The sequence below is a fragment of the Carlito syrichta genome, unplaced genomic scaffold, assembly GCF_000164805.1.
Source record: "Carlito syrichta isolate Samal-C Ts95f unplaced genomic scaffold, Tarsius_syrichta-2.0.1 Scaffold305773, whole genome shotgun sequence".
Lineage (NCBI taxonomy): Eukaryota > Metazoa > Chordata > Mammalia > Primates > Tarsiidae > Carlito > Carlito syrichta.
The window spans coordinates 282,187-295,186 of NW_007249869.1; the positions used below are offsets into that span (position 1 = coordinate 282,187).

At 44.7% G+C, this 13,000-nt stretch overlaps 1 protein-coding gene across 1 annotated transcript in view; it reads left to right on the forward strand.

The window, feature by feature from the left end:
• LOC103264935 (receptor-type tyrosine-protein phosphatase gamma-like) overlaps positions 1–13,000 on the forward strand; it is a 713,831-nt gene that overhangs the window by 834 nt on the left and 699,997 nt on the right.

Genomic DNA, 13,000 nt, shown 5'->3' on the forward strand with positions numbered 1-13,000 from the left:
ATTCGCACCGGAGTGGATTTTTTTTTTTCGCGCGCCCTGCCTGTCTTCATCTTTGCCCTTTTACAGGCTGTTCGCGGCTGGCAGACCCAGACCCGCTCCTTTCTGGTCAGGTTAAGGCAGGAGCGATATTGGCCACTGGTGACAAGAATCAATCACCGCACGTAACGGTGTGCGCCTCCGCGAGCCTCCACTTCCAGCCTTCAGTCGGCAGGCTCCCCTCTTTTCACCCCGAGGGGAGGGCAGAGGCCGGCTGCCCCCGTCTCTCGTTTGGCAGCCCCCACAGGCTGCAGCCCTGAGCGCGAAGCGGTCCCGCTCCCTCCCTGGGGGTGGAGGCCGGGTCCTCTGCCCTAGCCCGGGGAAGGGGTGGGGGAGAGGGGCCGATTCGCTTTTCATCCCTCGTCCTCCTAAGGACAGAGAATCCCCCGTTTTCCTGCCGTTTCGTTCACCAGCTCCTGGATACCCGGAGGTGGTGGTTCTCTGAATAAAGAAAAAGACCAGCGTGCTCCGAGGTTTCGGCTCTGCCTGGTTGCAGCCGCCTGTCCCCGGGCGACCAGAGCGCCCGGTTTTGGTGCAGCGGGTCCCCCAACCCCGTTATGCGCCCCGAAGCAGGGCGCGGGCGCCCTCGCTGCCCTCGGGGACCCGCTCGGGGGGTGGGGAGTGCCCCCTCTGCGGGTTCGGGGGTGGCCTCGAGGGGCAGCGAGGCCAAGCGCCGTCTTTTCTTCTGCACCCCTTTTTCTCTCTGCGCATCCTCCTGCCCGCGGAGCCGCACGGAGCTCCTGCCACAGCCCAGACACTTAGCTCAGAGGCCAAGAGAGGACGTGCGTCCACGCTCACCCTGAGGCCTGGGGTTGCTCACAGGGGGCCTGCCTCTACGGGTGAGGACATCGCCCTCTTTCGCTTGAAGCCCAAAGCTCAGTATTCGTATTAATAATTCCCCCCTTCTTTGCCACGGACTTGCTGGCCGAGTGGGCGCAGGTGCACACAGGGGTTGAGCTTTTTGTGAGTGAGGGCTGCGCTTTCAGAGGGTCAGTGAAGGCCGCGGAGGGCAGCCTTGCGAGATAGGAGGCATTTCCAATTCCGCTTCTGGCATTCTTACGCTCAGGGATGCAGTCAGTGGGCCGACCGCGGTTTTCTTTTCCCTGGTGTTTGAGGCAGCTTGCAATCCAAGCTGGGACTTGCCAGGGATCCTGCCTTCGTGGGCCTTGGTCCATTTTCGTCTTCTCATTTTCTTTTCGTGCCCCCGCTGCGAGGTAAATAGCCCTTTTCCTCGTCCAGGAGCCGAGGGGTGTCAACCTGGGAAGGGGCCGTGGTGGGAGGCCCAGGCGAAGAGAGGGTTTGGTTTGGGAAAGTGCAGCCGCCTTTAGAGCCAGGTTAAGTTAAAATATCAGCCGTGGGAGACGCTGGCTTTCCGTTTTCCGAGGGTGCCACGACGCCGCTGAACCTCAGGGGGCGCCCCCGAGCCACTTGTCGGGCTCCTGCCATCTCCGCCGGTCGGCCTCGGCCACCTCCACGCCGCGGGGATGGGGCGTGCGTGCCCGGGTTCCGAGGCGCGGGGGCTGCGGACGCGCCTTGGCGACAGGGCGGCCTCGGCTCGGCGGTGCTGTCCCTGGATTTCTGGAAACTCGCTGGGGGGTTCGCTTTGGGTCCCCCACTTCTTGCCAGCCATAACCTCCTAAGCGTTTATCCGTTTGACATGAGGAATAAAAATGCTTTTGGTTTTGGCTAGGGTCTTCCCTGTGGATCTTAGCCACAATTTCTTGTTACTTATTTTGTCTGTTTCCTCTCAGAATCGCAGCAACTTTTTCAGTTGCGTTTGAGTTCTCAGCTCCCGTTCGGGATACCGGGTAGCTGTAGTTTGGGGAGGGTTTTGGTAGCCCAGCCCTGGCACGAGTCTTTTCCCAGCAGATCGGAAACAGTGGCTTTTAGTCTTTCAACAGCAGCATGACAGGTGTGGGATCCATGTCAGGGTTAGTGCTTCAAGAGATGCTTTCCAAGTGTAGAGCGGACGTGTTACCAAACATGGTACTGGGCATATCACGTTCAACATCTTTTTAAAAATTACTATGGGAACATGTTCAAAAGTAGAAACATATGATGGACCCCTGAATAACCCCCCCCCCCAGCTTCCACAATTATCAACTTAATCTTCTCATCTATTTTCCCCCAGCATTTTGAAACAAATCCTGCGCTTAGTTCACTTAAACTTTAGTATATACATCGCTAATCATTGGGAATTTAATTGCCTCTGACACAATATGAAATGTTGCTTGAGAGGGTTAACCTTTTATCTATTTTACATTCTCTAGCTATTCAGCAGATTTTTTTTTTTTTTAAATTGATTTCTTCTCTCTTTTGGCCCTCAGAGTGAAACTCTTCTCTTTGGTTTTGATGTTTGGTACGGTTAATTGCGTTACATCTAGGAGGCTGCCGTTGGAAACCCTTCAGCTCAGCTTTGTATCTTGGTTGTGTCAGGATTGGAGGGTCCTTAATTGATGTTGGGTGAATCCTGAATCTCCCTTTGAGCTGTCTCTTGTATTTGCATGTGCAGGCTTTAGTTCTGATGGGAAAAGGCAAAAGCCATATTAGGACATCAGCAATCTTATTCTTAGGAATGGGTTGAGAGATCATGCAGTCCCCACCTCCCAAGTGTCTTATTTAAAAATGAAGAATTTTTGTCTAGTTTCTAAACTGGGTGCCTTTGACACAATTATGGAATAAACTCTTTGATGTTTCCTTCTAAAGTGTTCACATGGCAGGACTGATGAAGTTAGAACATTCATACAAATAGGCATAAACAGGACCTTTTGGAAACAGGGGAGGCTGCTGTCGCTGGAGGAAGAAATATAGGAAAGGTTGACTGACTTGAGACAAGGGACTATCCCATAGTGAAGCTTTGATCATCCCCTTAATTATGGGCCTGTTTTCATTGAATAAAAGATTATGTTGTTGTTTACTTGAAGTGATCCAGGGAATACTGATGACTTAATGCAGCAAAACAACAACAATAAAACCCTTTCAGATTCATCTGTCTGTTCTGAAAATCTCCTGAGTTAACATAGTATAATTGGCTATACCCATGCACCAATTGAAAGGAACTTTCTTGCCATTTCTGTAAGACCATTTAAAATGCCCTGGAGCAGTTATTAGAGGGAACTCCTCCTACGCCTTTACCTCCCTGCTTTTTCTTGGAAACTTCTTTTCTTTTTTTTTTTTTTTTTAGTTGGAGTCTCACTCTCACCCAGACTGGAGTGCAGTGGCCACTCCTGGCCACCGACCTGCCGAGCTCCGGCGATCCTTCCGCCTCAGCCTTCCAAGTAGCTGGAACTACAGGCGCGCGCTACCACACCCGGCTCATTTTTTGATTTATTGTAGAGATGAGGTCTCGCCAAGTTGCCCAGGCGGGTCTCAAACCCGGCAGTCCACTCACCTCAGCCTCCCAAAGGTGCGGCATTACAGGCTGAGCCACCGAGCCCGGCTTTCTTGGAAACTTCTTAACTAAAGAGACAGTCTGGGCACTTAAATTAGCTTTATCTAGATGAAGAAAGCAAGTTAAGCATTGCTGGTAGGTTACTGCTTTAACACTTGCCTTTTACAGGAAAGTGTTGTCTTGTTGTTGTTGTTGCCATTTTGTTTTTAAATGTGGATTTCTATTCAGCATATGGGACAGTGAAATGTTCTTTCTAAGCAGGATGAAGATTACAATGTGGGTGTGCATTCTGAATTGGGAGACTAAAAAACATCATGATTAACACTGCCATTCTGGGGCACATCTTTCATGTGGTCACATTTCATAACGCAGAGCTTATAGAAAAAAATTAGGGCATCATGAAGTTCCCTCAAAAGCACTTGATGCCCTCAAGTAAGACGTTGGTACACTTTGGTTACAGATTGATCACTATCACATGATGGATGGTAGTCATTGAAACCGTGTTTTTGGCTGTATCTGTGTAGAGAATAAAAGCCCTGCAGATCTAATAATATAATGGAAGCCAAGGAAGAGTACCCTGCTTCCACTTTTAATTTTCCATCTGAGCTTGATCTAGGTAAAGTTAGTAGCCACTGATGAGGTGGAGGGAGGGGCTCAGGAAAGTGAAAAGTGTTCTTCTGAGAAGAGTCTGCTTCTAGTAGGCTGTGAGGGCTTCTTGTCAAATTTGGTAATAGTCACTGAATGTGTCCCAGATGATTAAAAAGATCAAAGACCTCCACTTCCCAGTCTGAGAAATGGGAACAACCGTCTTTGCTTGCAAAGAAACAAACTCAGGCTATGGCAGTGTCCTATGCATTTAGAAGATGAAATCTACATCTGTAAAAAATAGTTATCTGACATGGAGTTTACTTTGACTTATTTTTGGTATTTTGTTTATGTGGAGTTGTAACCAGTAAGATCACTCCAAAAAGGATAAATGTGTTTCAAAAACCTGGATGTACTTTTTCCTACCTGCTGTTTCCCCTGCTTTTTCCTACCATTCTTCTCTGTCATATTTCTAAGACCATAGAATTGTTAATGTTGTCTTAAAAACAAAATCTTAAAGTAATGTAGGTGAATTTCACTTTCAGAAAAGTCTGTGATGATTGAGATGTATAAAATATATTTTTGGTTTACTTAATATGGAAAGGATTGTTAGGTTTATAAGCAATGACTGTGCAAGATTGCTTTAAGTAGCTAGAGGGCTCCTGGAGTAATTGTCTCTTCCTATAGGGACACCTATAATTGGAGGGGCCATTTAAACTGGTATGACGTTTTGACAAAAGTATCATCTATGTGAGATGGCTTGCTGGGCTCAAGGTTTCTATGACTGCAGCACTTGATTAGACTATTAAAAAAATTTGGGCCGGGCTTGGTGGCTCAGCCTGTAATCCTGGCACCTTTGGGAGGCTGAGGTGAGTGGATTGCCTGAGCCCGTGGGTTCGAGATCCGCCTGGGTAGCGAGACCTCATCTCTACAATAAATCAAAAAATCAGCCGGGCGTAGTAGCACATGCCTGTAATTCCGGCTACTCGGAAGGCTGAGGCGGAAGGATTGCCGGAGCCCAGCAGGTCGAGGCTGCGGTGGCTGGGAGCGGCCACTGCACTCCAGTCTGGGCGACAGAGTGAGACTCCAACTCAAAAAAAAAAAAAAAAAATTTGGTTTTGGGCTGGGTATGGTAACTCACGCCTATAATCACAGCACTTTGGGAAGGGGAGATGTGTGGATTGCCTGAGCCCAGGGGTTCAGTACCAGCTTGGGCAACTTGGTGAAATCTCATCTCTATGATAAATAAAAAAATTAGCCAGGCATGGTGGTGCATGCCTATGGTTCCAGCTACTTGGAAGGCTGAGGCAGAAGGATCACCTGAACCCCGCAGGTTGAGGCTGTGGTAGCTGTGAGCGTGTCACGACACTGCTGCCTACGTGACAGAGTGAGACTCTGACTCCAAAAAAAAAAATTTTTTTTAAAGCCCTTTAGGCTGGGCTCAGTGGCTCAGCCTGTAATCCCAGCACTTTGGGAGACCAAGGTGAGTAGATTGCCTGAGCTCGCAGGTTCAAGACCAGCCCGGGCAGCTTGGTCAAACCTCGTCTCTACAATAAATCAAAAATTAGCCGGGCGTGGTAGCATGCCTGTAGTTCTGGCTGCTTCCCCAGCAGTGTGTGCCACTGCACTTCAGCCTGGGTGACAGAGTGAGACTCCGACTTCAGAGAAAACAAAGAAGAAAAAACCCCTTTAGTGCTGGATGAAGGAATGACAGCAGAGGAGGGTTGTGTGTGTGCCTGGTTCTCTTTTGGAAGCTCCCCTTACTGAGTTGGGTGGTGTTTTATGTTGTACTTGGGGTGGGTAGAGTAGGAGGCACCTTACACTTAGAATGAGATCTTTGATATCTGTCAACTAGTTGATGAGAATCACTGTACTGTTTTGTCAGCACATAGCAAGAAGAAATTTTTTAGGAGCCTAGAACTTGTTAATGCTATTTTTTCCACCCTAAACTAGGTGACTGTTGAGAGTTTTGTAGAATACAGCAAAGTAGGTAGAAATATGGCCTCTGGAGCCAGCCTGCCCCTGACATTACTAGCTGTGCTGCCTTAGACAAGCTACTCCTGTATCTCATTTTTCTTTCCTTTTGTCTGTGAAATGGGGTACTGATAGAAACCTGACTCATAAGATCTTTGTGAGGTTTGAATGAGAATGCACATAGGGACTTAGCATTGTGCATGGTAAATAGTTAAGTGCTCAGTAAATTAAACCATTTTTATTTTATGTCTATTTAAGAGATTTGGATAGGAGTGTTTGGAAAGAAGAAAATGAAACCGAAAAGCACAACTGTATGTATAAACAACTTTTAAAATTTTTATATAAACATGTATGATAAACACTTGTATTAACACGTCTGATAGGTTTTGCACCTGCCTTTGCTGTTGAGGGGAAGTGAGAGTGAGAATGAGAGTGGGCCCGAGGACATCCCATGTAAGGTTACTAATGTGGTTACATTTTGAGGTTTAAAGAGATGAGAAAGTCACCATGAAGTCTGAGATACCTCCTTGTCCACATTGCAAAGGAGGTCTCTGCTTTCTCAGCTTAAATTGAGAAAAATGCTTTCTGCAGGCTTGAAATGTGCCTTATGAATCTTCCAAATTCCTGTGTTGAGAGTTACTAGGTCCTGTACCCTGAGATGTTAATTTCTCAGGCCTTGTGGACTGTGTGGGAATGAAGTGAAATGGGATTACTCTGTGACTGTCATTTCTGTGTTTTAATTTGGTTGCCACTAATGGGAAGCAAACAGTAGTTGAGTGCTTTTATTTTTACTTGGGTGACGCTTGAACACACCCATGTCCCTGTGTCCGTATTTTTGTGGATTCAGACTTACAGAGCATCCCAGAGAGAACCACATGCCCGAGAGAGAGGCATTACACCCTTGTACACCTCCTGCCCTCTGCTCATTTTTTTGCAGACTGAAATCAGCATGATGGTTTTCTGGCCAAACAAAATGTGATTTTAAACTACTCTGTTTAGCTATTTTTGGAGAGTAGCAAAGTGACACAGTTGGCTGCTGAAATCTAGCAACTAAAAAAGAAGAAATGAAAGCATAGTTCATGGAATATGTAACACTTCCATGTAAGAAAATAGGACAACTGGTCTTATTTTTGGGTCTGTGATACTATCTTTCTAAGTGAGTGAAGCAGGGTGTTTTATAATGCAGTGGGTATACTTTTGAGGAATTCATACCCGCTATAGTATGAATCTCAGTGGTATCTGAGTACTCATATCATTGCTGCCTCATAAATCCTGCAGTGCACTTAAATATTTGAATGGGGGGCACAACCATAAGTAATTTAGCAAGCATGAAAGCATAGTTCAGATTAGTCAGGTGTGGTGGCACGTGCCTATAGTCCCAGCTACTGGGACGATGAGGTAGGGGGATCACTTGAGCCCAGGAATCCAAGGCTGCAGTGAGCTGTGATCATGCCAGTGTACTCTAGCCTGGGCAACAGAATGACACCCTGTCTCTGGAAAGAAAAAAAAAAAGTTCAGATTCAGATTAGTAAGGAAATATTATTAACTTCTTAAGATTATCTTTAAAACTTTTAAAGAATTGTCAAGAGGATTTATTTACAAAGCAATGGTTATTTATAAATGAGCTCTGTCATTTAAAAAAAAACAAAACAAAACACTTTTTCTGGAGATTTTCTATCTAGTGAGTGTAGAGGCTGAGCCAGATTTCGTCTTAGCTCTGTCACTGGGTTGCCAGGCAGTCTTGGACGGATTACTCAACATCTTGTGGAGGTGGGGTTGGGTGGTGCTGGGAATCTGGGGGTTCCAGATGCACCAAGACCTCAGAGGCCTGGGTTGAAATTGTTGGTCCATTGCAGCAGTTACCTTGGACAAATGGGCCTCAGCTTTTCAATCTCTAAAATGAAAACGGTGGTTATAATAGCTGACGTTCACCAATCACTTGTGATCTAGGCCCTGGGCCTGAGCATTTTCTGTGCTTTTAAACCTCTCAGGAATATGAAACCATCATTATTTCTACTTTAGAATAAGGAAACTAAAGCTGAAGAAGATTGTCACTTGTCCAAGGTCACTGGGGTATAGTAAGTGGGGGTGGTTGTAATATGTTTCTCTAATCATTTCTCAGGATTATTTTAAATTTCAGACCAATTGCGATTTGAAGACCGTTTGGAAGCTGTTTTTTCTAATTGCGCAGGGTCAATTAAAAGACAGACCCAGCTTTACATATTTTATGCTATTACTTTTCTCGTATAAGTGAGTACCATACACACTGGATGGAATAAAAGTGTCTTCCTGTATTTGCTACAATTAAATAAGGAAGTAATGCAATTAGTATAGGATTTTATTTGGGTACACTGAAGAGATGACCTTTCAGCAAATTACTTTAGCTTCTGAATAAGCTGATAACAACTGTGGATAGAGTCTGAGTTTGTTGGTGGTGAGTTTTTTTGGACTCCTTTTTGAAATAGCCTATATTGATTTGGTTTGAAATTTAAGAATTTTTGTTGGGGGCTTTGAATACAGTTACTTTATAATAATGTGGTATTTTTTCTATTCCATATATATCATCTAAGTGTGGGCTGCAGACTCTGAATCATAACTTCAGGAAAAGTTCTGAGAGAGTTGTGCTTGGCAAGAGATGGCTTGGGTTCTGGATTTTTCCTGTGGAGTTTAGAACTAGCCATGGGTGTCACCAAATCAGCTGTGGGATCTTGGGCAAGCTCCTCAATTTCTTTTGGATTGCGTTCCTCACCCTTAGCTAAATGGCTTTATAATTTTCCCTGGGATTTAAGGAATTTTTTTTTCAGTATAACTCATAGGTTCATATAAGAGATTGTTGAATTCAGGCTGGTAAGATCAGTAGTGTTGTGGCCTTTTTACAATATGCATGTCGAATGCCCGGTACATATTGCAGTTTGTGGGGTGCACTTCTTGTTAACTTTTTCCTGCGAGACAGCTTCCTAAGGCACTAAGAACCCTTCCATTATCTTGCTAACCTTACTACAGAATATCCACAGGGAGTAGCAAAGTGGTGCGTGGAACTTGGTTATTGGAATGACTATAAACTTTTTTTTTGTCTTTTAAACATTATACCTTATTTCTCCTAGAGGTTTGCTCATGCCAGCAAAATTACGTATGGCCTTTAAAACTAATGTATATAGTCTTTAGAACTATCAAATGTGATTTATGATTGGGGTGATGGGGACAAGAGTCTGTCTAAAATGAGAACACGATCCATGTCAGGTCTTTCTGGCACGAATCCTCCTCTTTCCCTCTCCTTGCTAATAAACTCTGTTTTAAAACTGAAAATGAAATGAGAACACAAAGCTAGTTCTGGATCTTGTGTCTGGAAAAGAGAAATGGAGAAGGGACAACCATTTGGGTCATTTGGAGTTCTGCAGAGGGCATCTGACCAGCAGATGCTCTATTTGGCCATACTGTGTTTAAAAGAAAAAACTGAGTTAAAATTGATTAAATAGTAGGAATCCATTAAAAATAGGTCATTTCACATTCATGCCACTACCAAGTATTTTCTGAGTGTCTGCAGTGTGCCAGGCACTATCCTAGGCACAGGGAGACAGTGGTGATCAAAAGAGATAGAAGCGCCTGCCCTCATGAGAGCTTCTCAGAAAAGTATGGGTTATTCTTTTTTTTTTTTTTGAGTTGGAGTCTCACTCTGTCGCCCAGACTGGAGTGCAGTGGTATGCTGCTGGCCACCGCAGCCTTGACCTGCTGGGCTTCGGCGATCCTTCTGCTTCAGCCTTCCAAGTAGCTGGAACTACAGGTGGCGCTACCATGCCCGGCTATTTTTTTATTTTATTTAATTAATTAATTAATTTATTTTTTTGAGTTGGAGTCTCACTCTGTTGCCCAGACTGGAGTGCAGTGCCTGCTCTTGGCCACTGCAGCCTCGACCTGCTGGGCTCTGGTGATCCTTCTGCCTCAGCCTTCCAAGTAGCTGGAACTGCAGGTGCGTGCTACCATGCCCGGCTAATTTTTTTTTGATTTATTGTAAAGATGAGGTCTTGCCAAGTTGCCTAGGCGGGTCTCGAACGCGCGGGCTCAGGGAATCCACTCACCTCTGCCTCCCAAAGTGCTGGGATTACAGGCTGAGCCACCGAGCCCGGCTTATTTTTTCATTTTAGTGTAGAGATGAGGTCTTACCAAGTTGCCCAGGCGGGTCTCGAACCCGCGGGCTCAGGCAATCCACTTACCTCAGCCTCCCAAAGTGCTGGGATTACAGGCTGAGCCACCAAGCCCGGCTATTCTTAAAAAATAGGAAGGTATAACAGCCTAAGGCCTATGCTCTTTCTTGGCAACAACAGTAACCTTGGATTAAGTAGTGGATGTCCCTTGGGATGGCACACACACCTGGTCCGTTGTGGTTATTTACAATATTCAGTGGGTCCCTGGAGATATTTGTCACCCGAGTATAGATGATTTATATCTGAGAAACATTTTTTTGTGGGAAGTTTGGGGCTTTGTACTGCCTGGATTGGTTGTGTGTAAGTGTGTGTGTTTGCATGAGCGCATGTACTCACTAGTGTGAGCATGTGGCTGATGATGTAACTTCATTCCTATTCGTCTGGCCTGTGAAGCCAAAGCTGTGTCCTTTTTTGGCCCTACAAATGGCCTGCATCTTGGATATTTCACAGTAGTGTGTTGACTTCTGTTGGTAACCTACCTTTTTATTAGCTTGTTCCATTAAAATCAAATTGTGTTTTGATAAATCTCTCATTTGATTTAAAAACTGGCTCCCTCGGTCAGTTTTTGGTGACCAAATGTCTCAAGAAGGGGGTTCACGTGGAGGACCAAAGAGGAAGACCAGTAAACAGTATAGTAGGATCTAAGTAATATTGGGGGATGCCCTATCTGAGGGTCTCTCGCTATTTAATTTTTTTGCATAATGTCCTTTTCCCCTTAATTTTTGCACATAGGTTTCTAATAAATGATAGAACTATGGCTTATCTTAACTTTTTTGTATTGACTAGAGTGGTTAGCCTTTGACTATTACAGATGGAAGATTTGCGGGATTGACTAATTCGCCCTAATTTCAGTACATTTTCATTAAGCAGTCCCTATAATATTCAGTACATGTACATGAATTCCCCATATATGATTTGGAGGCAAATTAGACTAAATTATTTGAGGGCAAGACCACATTCCTTCTCCTGTCTGCTCTATCTTCAGTGTCTAGGTGGCAGTAGTTATATTTGAGGACCGACAGAATGAATAGATAATGCTCATCAAAATGATTACAGAACATTTTACAAGACATTGATGTCTTCGTGTATAGTTTCCAGAAACCTCAGATTTGTATATTGTGTCTCCTTAAGAGATATGCTATTTAAGGTTAATGTCTTCCTTAAGAGAATTCTGAGTGTTTATGTTCTCATGATGGTTAAAGTTTATCTTTAAGAAGGGAAAAGCTAAATTAGTACCTTCTGTTACTGACCACTAAGGCATCTATTGCTGAAAATAAGATTCTGTTCTAATTAGAGGACAAATGTCTGTGGGACAGCAGGGTTATATTTTAATGGTCGCAATGGTAGCAAATCTTTTTTTTTTTTCTTTCTCTCTTGTGGAATAACAGGCTAAATTCTGTAAATCTGCTGCTCATTGTGTCGGAGTGGCCTTGGCATTTGGGATTGGTCCAGAAGTAGGCATTCTCGTTTCTCTTAGTTGTTCCAGAAACAGTACATGGGGTATGCAGAGGGCAGCAGAACTTGCCTCAGCTGACGGTGGAGCATGGAGATGAATGTTTACTTGTTGCTAAGTAATGACTTTGGATAGGTGGGCCTAGGAAAAGGGCATGCCTGAACTGACCAATTTTGCTTGGATAACAAGTATTTGTTGATCACCCTGTCCTTAATTAGACATAGGTTGGCTGGACATCATGTGATTCCAGCTGTGCTTAGGCAGAAGCTGAGTTTTCGAGAACACATTGCTAGTTGATGCTTACCCTATTTTATCCCTCTTCCAACCAGTTGTTTTCTCTTCTAAAACTAGTCATTTTATTTTACTTACGTGTGTGTAAAGGCCATGAATGGAAGGTGCAGAAAATCTCTTGACAGTTTTAGGTATTGGCCCCTTATTTTTTCAATTGGCCAATTTGAGCAGAAGCTGCTGAAATTATTTCATATGATAGAGGGTGGGTGTCTTAGTCCATTTTGTGTTGCTAGAATGGAATACCTGAGACTGGGTAGTTTTTATAAAGAAAATAAGTTTATTTAGCTCATAGTTCTTCAGACTGGGAAGTTCAAGGGCAAGTTCTGGAGAGGGCTTCTGTGCTGCCTCATAGCATGGCAGAGAAGGTCAAAGGGGGAAGTGGACACATGCAAAGAAAGGAAAGATGTAAGGAGTATCTGCTCTTGAGGGAACTACTTTATTTCCATGAGAACTAACCTAGTCTTAAGAACTCAGATACCATCTCAAGAATGGCACCAAGCTATTCAAGAGGGATCCACCTCCATGATCCAGACAACTCCCACTAGGCCCCACTTCCTAACACTGCCATATTGGGGTCCAAATTTCAGCATGAGTTTTGCTGGGGACAAACTCAAACCATAGCAGTGGGCAACTCTGGCATGAGAGTTCCTTCTGAACATGTTTTAGGGTGTGATTTTTAAAAGAAAAACTCAGTTGCCTGTGACTTTTTTTTTTAGTTGAAGTCTCACTCTGTTGCCCAGGGGCATGCTCGTGGCCACCACAGCCTTGACCTGCTGGGCTCCAGAGATCCTTCCGCCTCAGCCTTCCAAGAAACCGGAACTATAGGCGCACACTACCACGCCCGGCTCATTTTTGGATTTATTGTAGAGACGCCAAGTTGCCTGGGCTGATCTCGAACCTGTGGGCTCAGTCAATCCTCTCTCTTCTGCCTCCCAAAGTGCTGGAATTACAGGCTTGAATCACCGTGCCCGGTGGTACCTGGTTTTAAAAGCCATTGCTCCAGATTTATGAAATGAAAATGTGCACAAATATGTCCTCACTGAGTGCCATGCAACCCTGTGAAGAGGT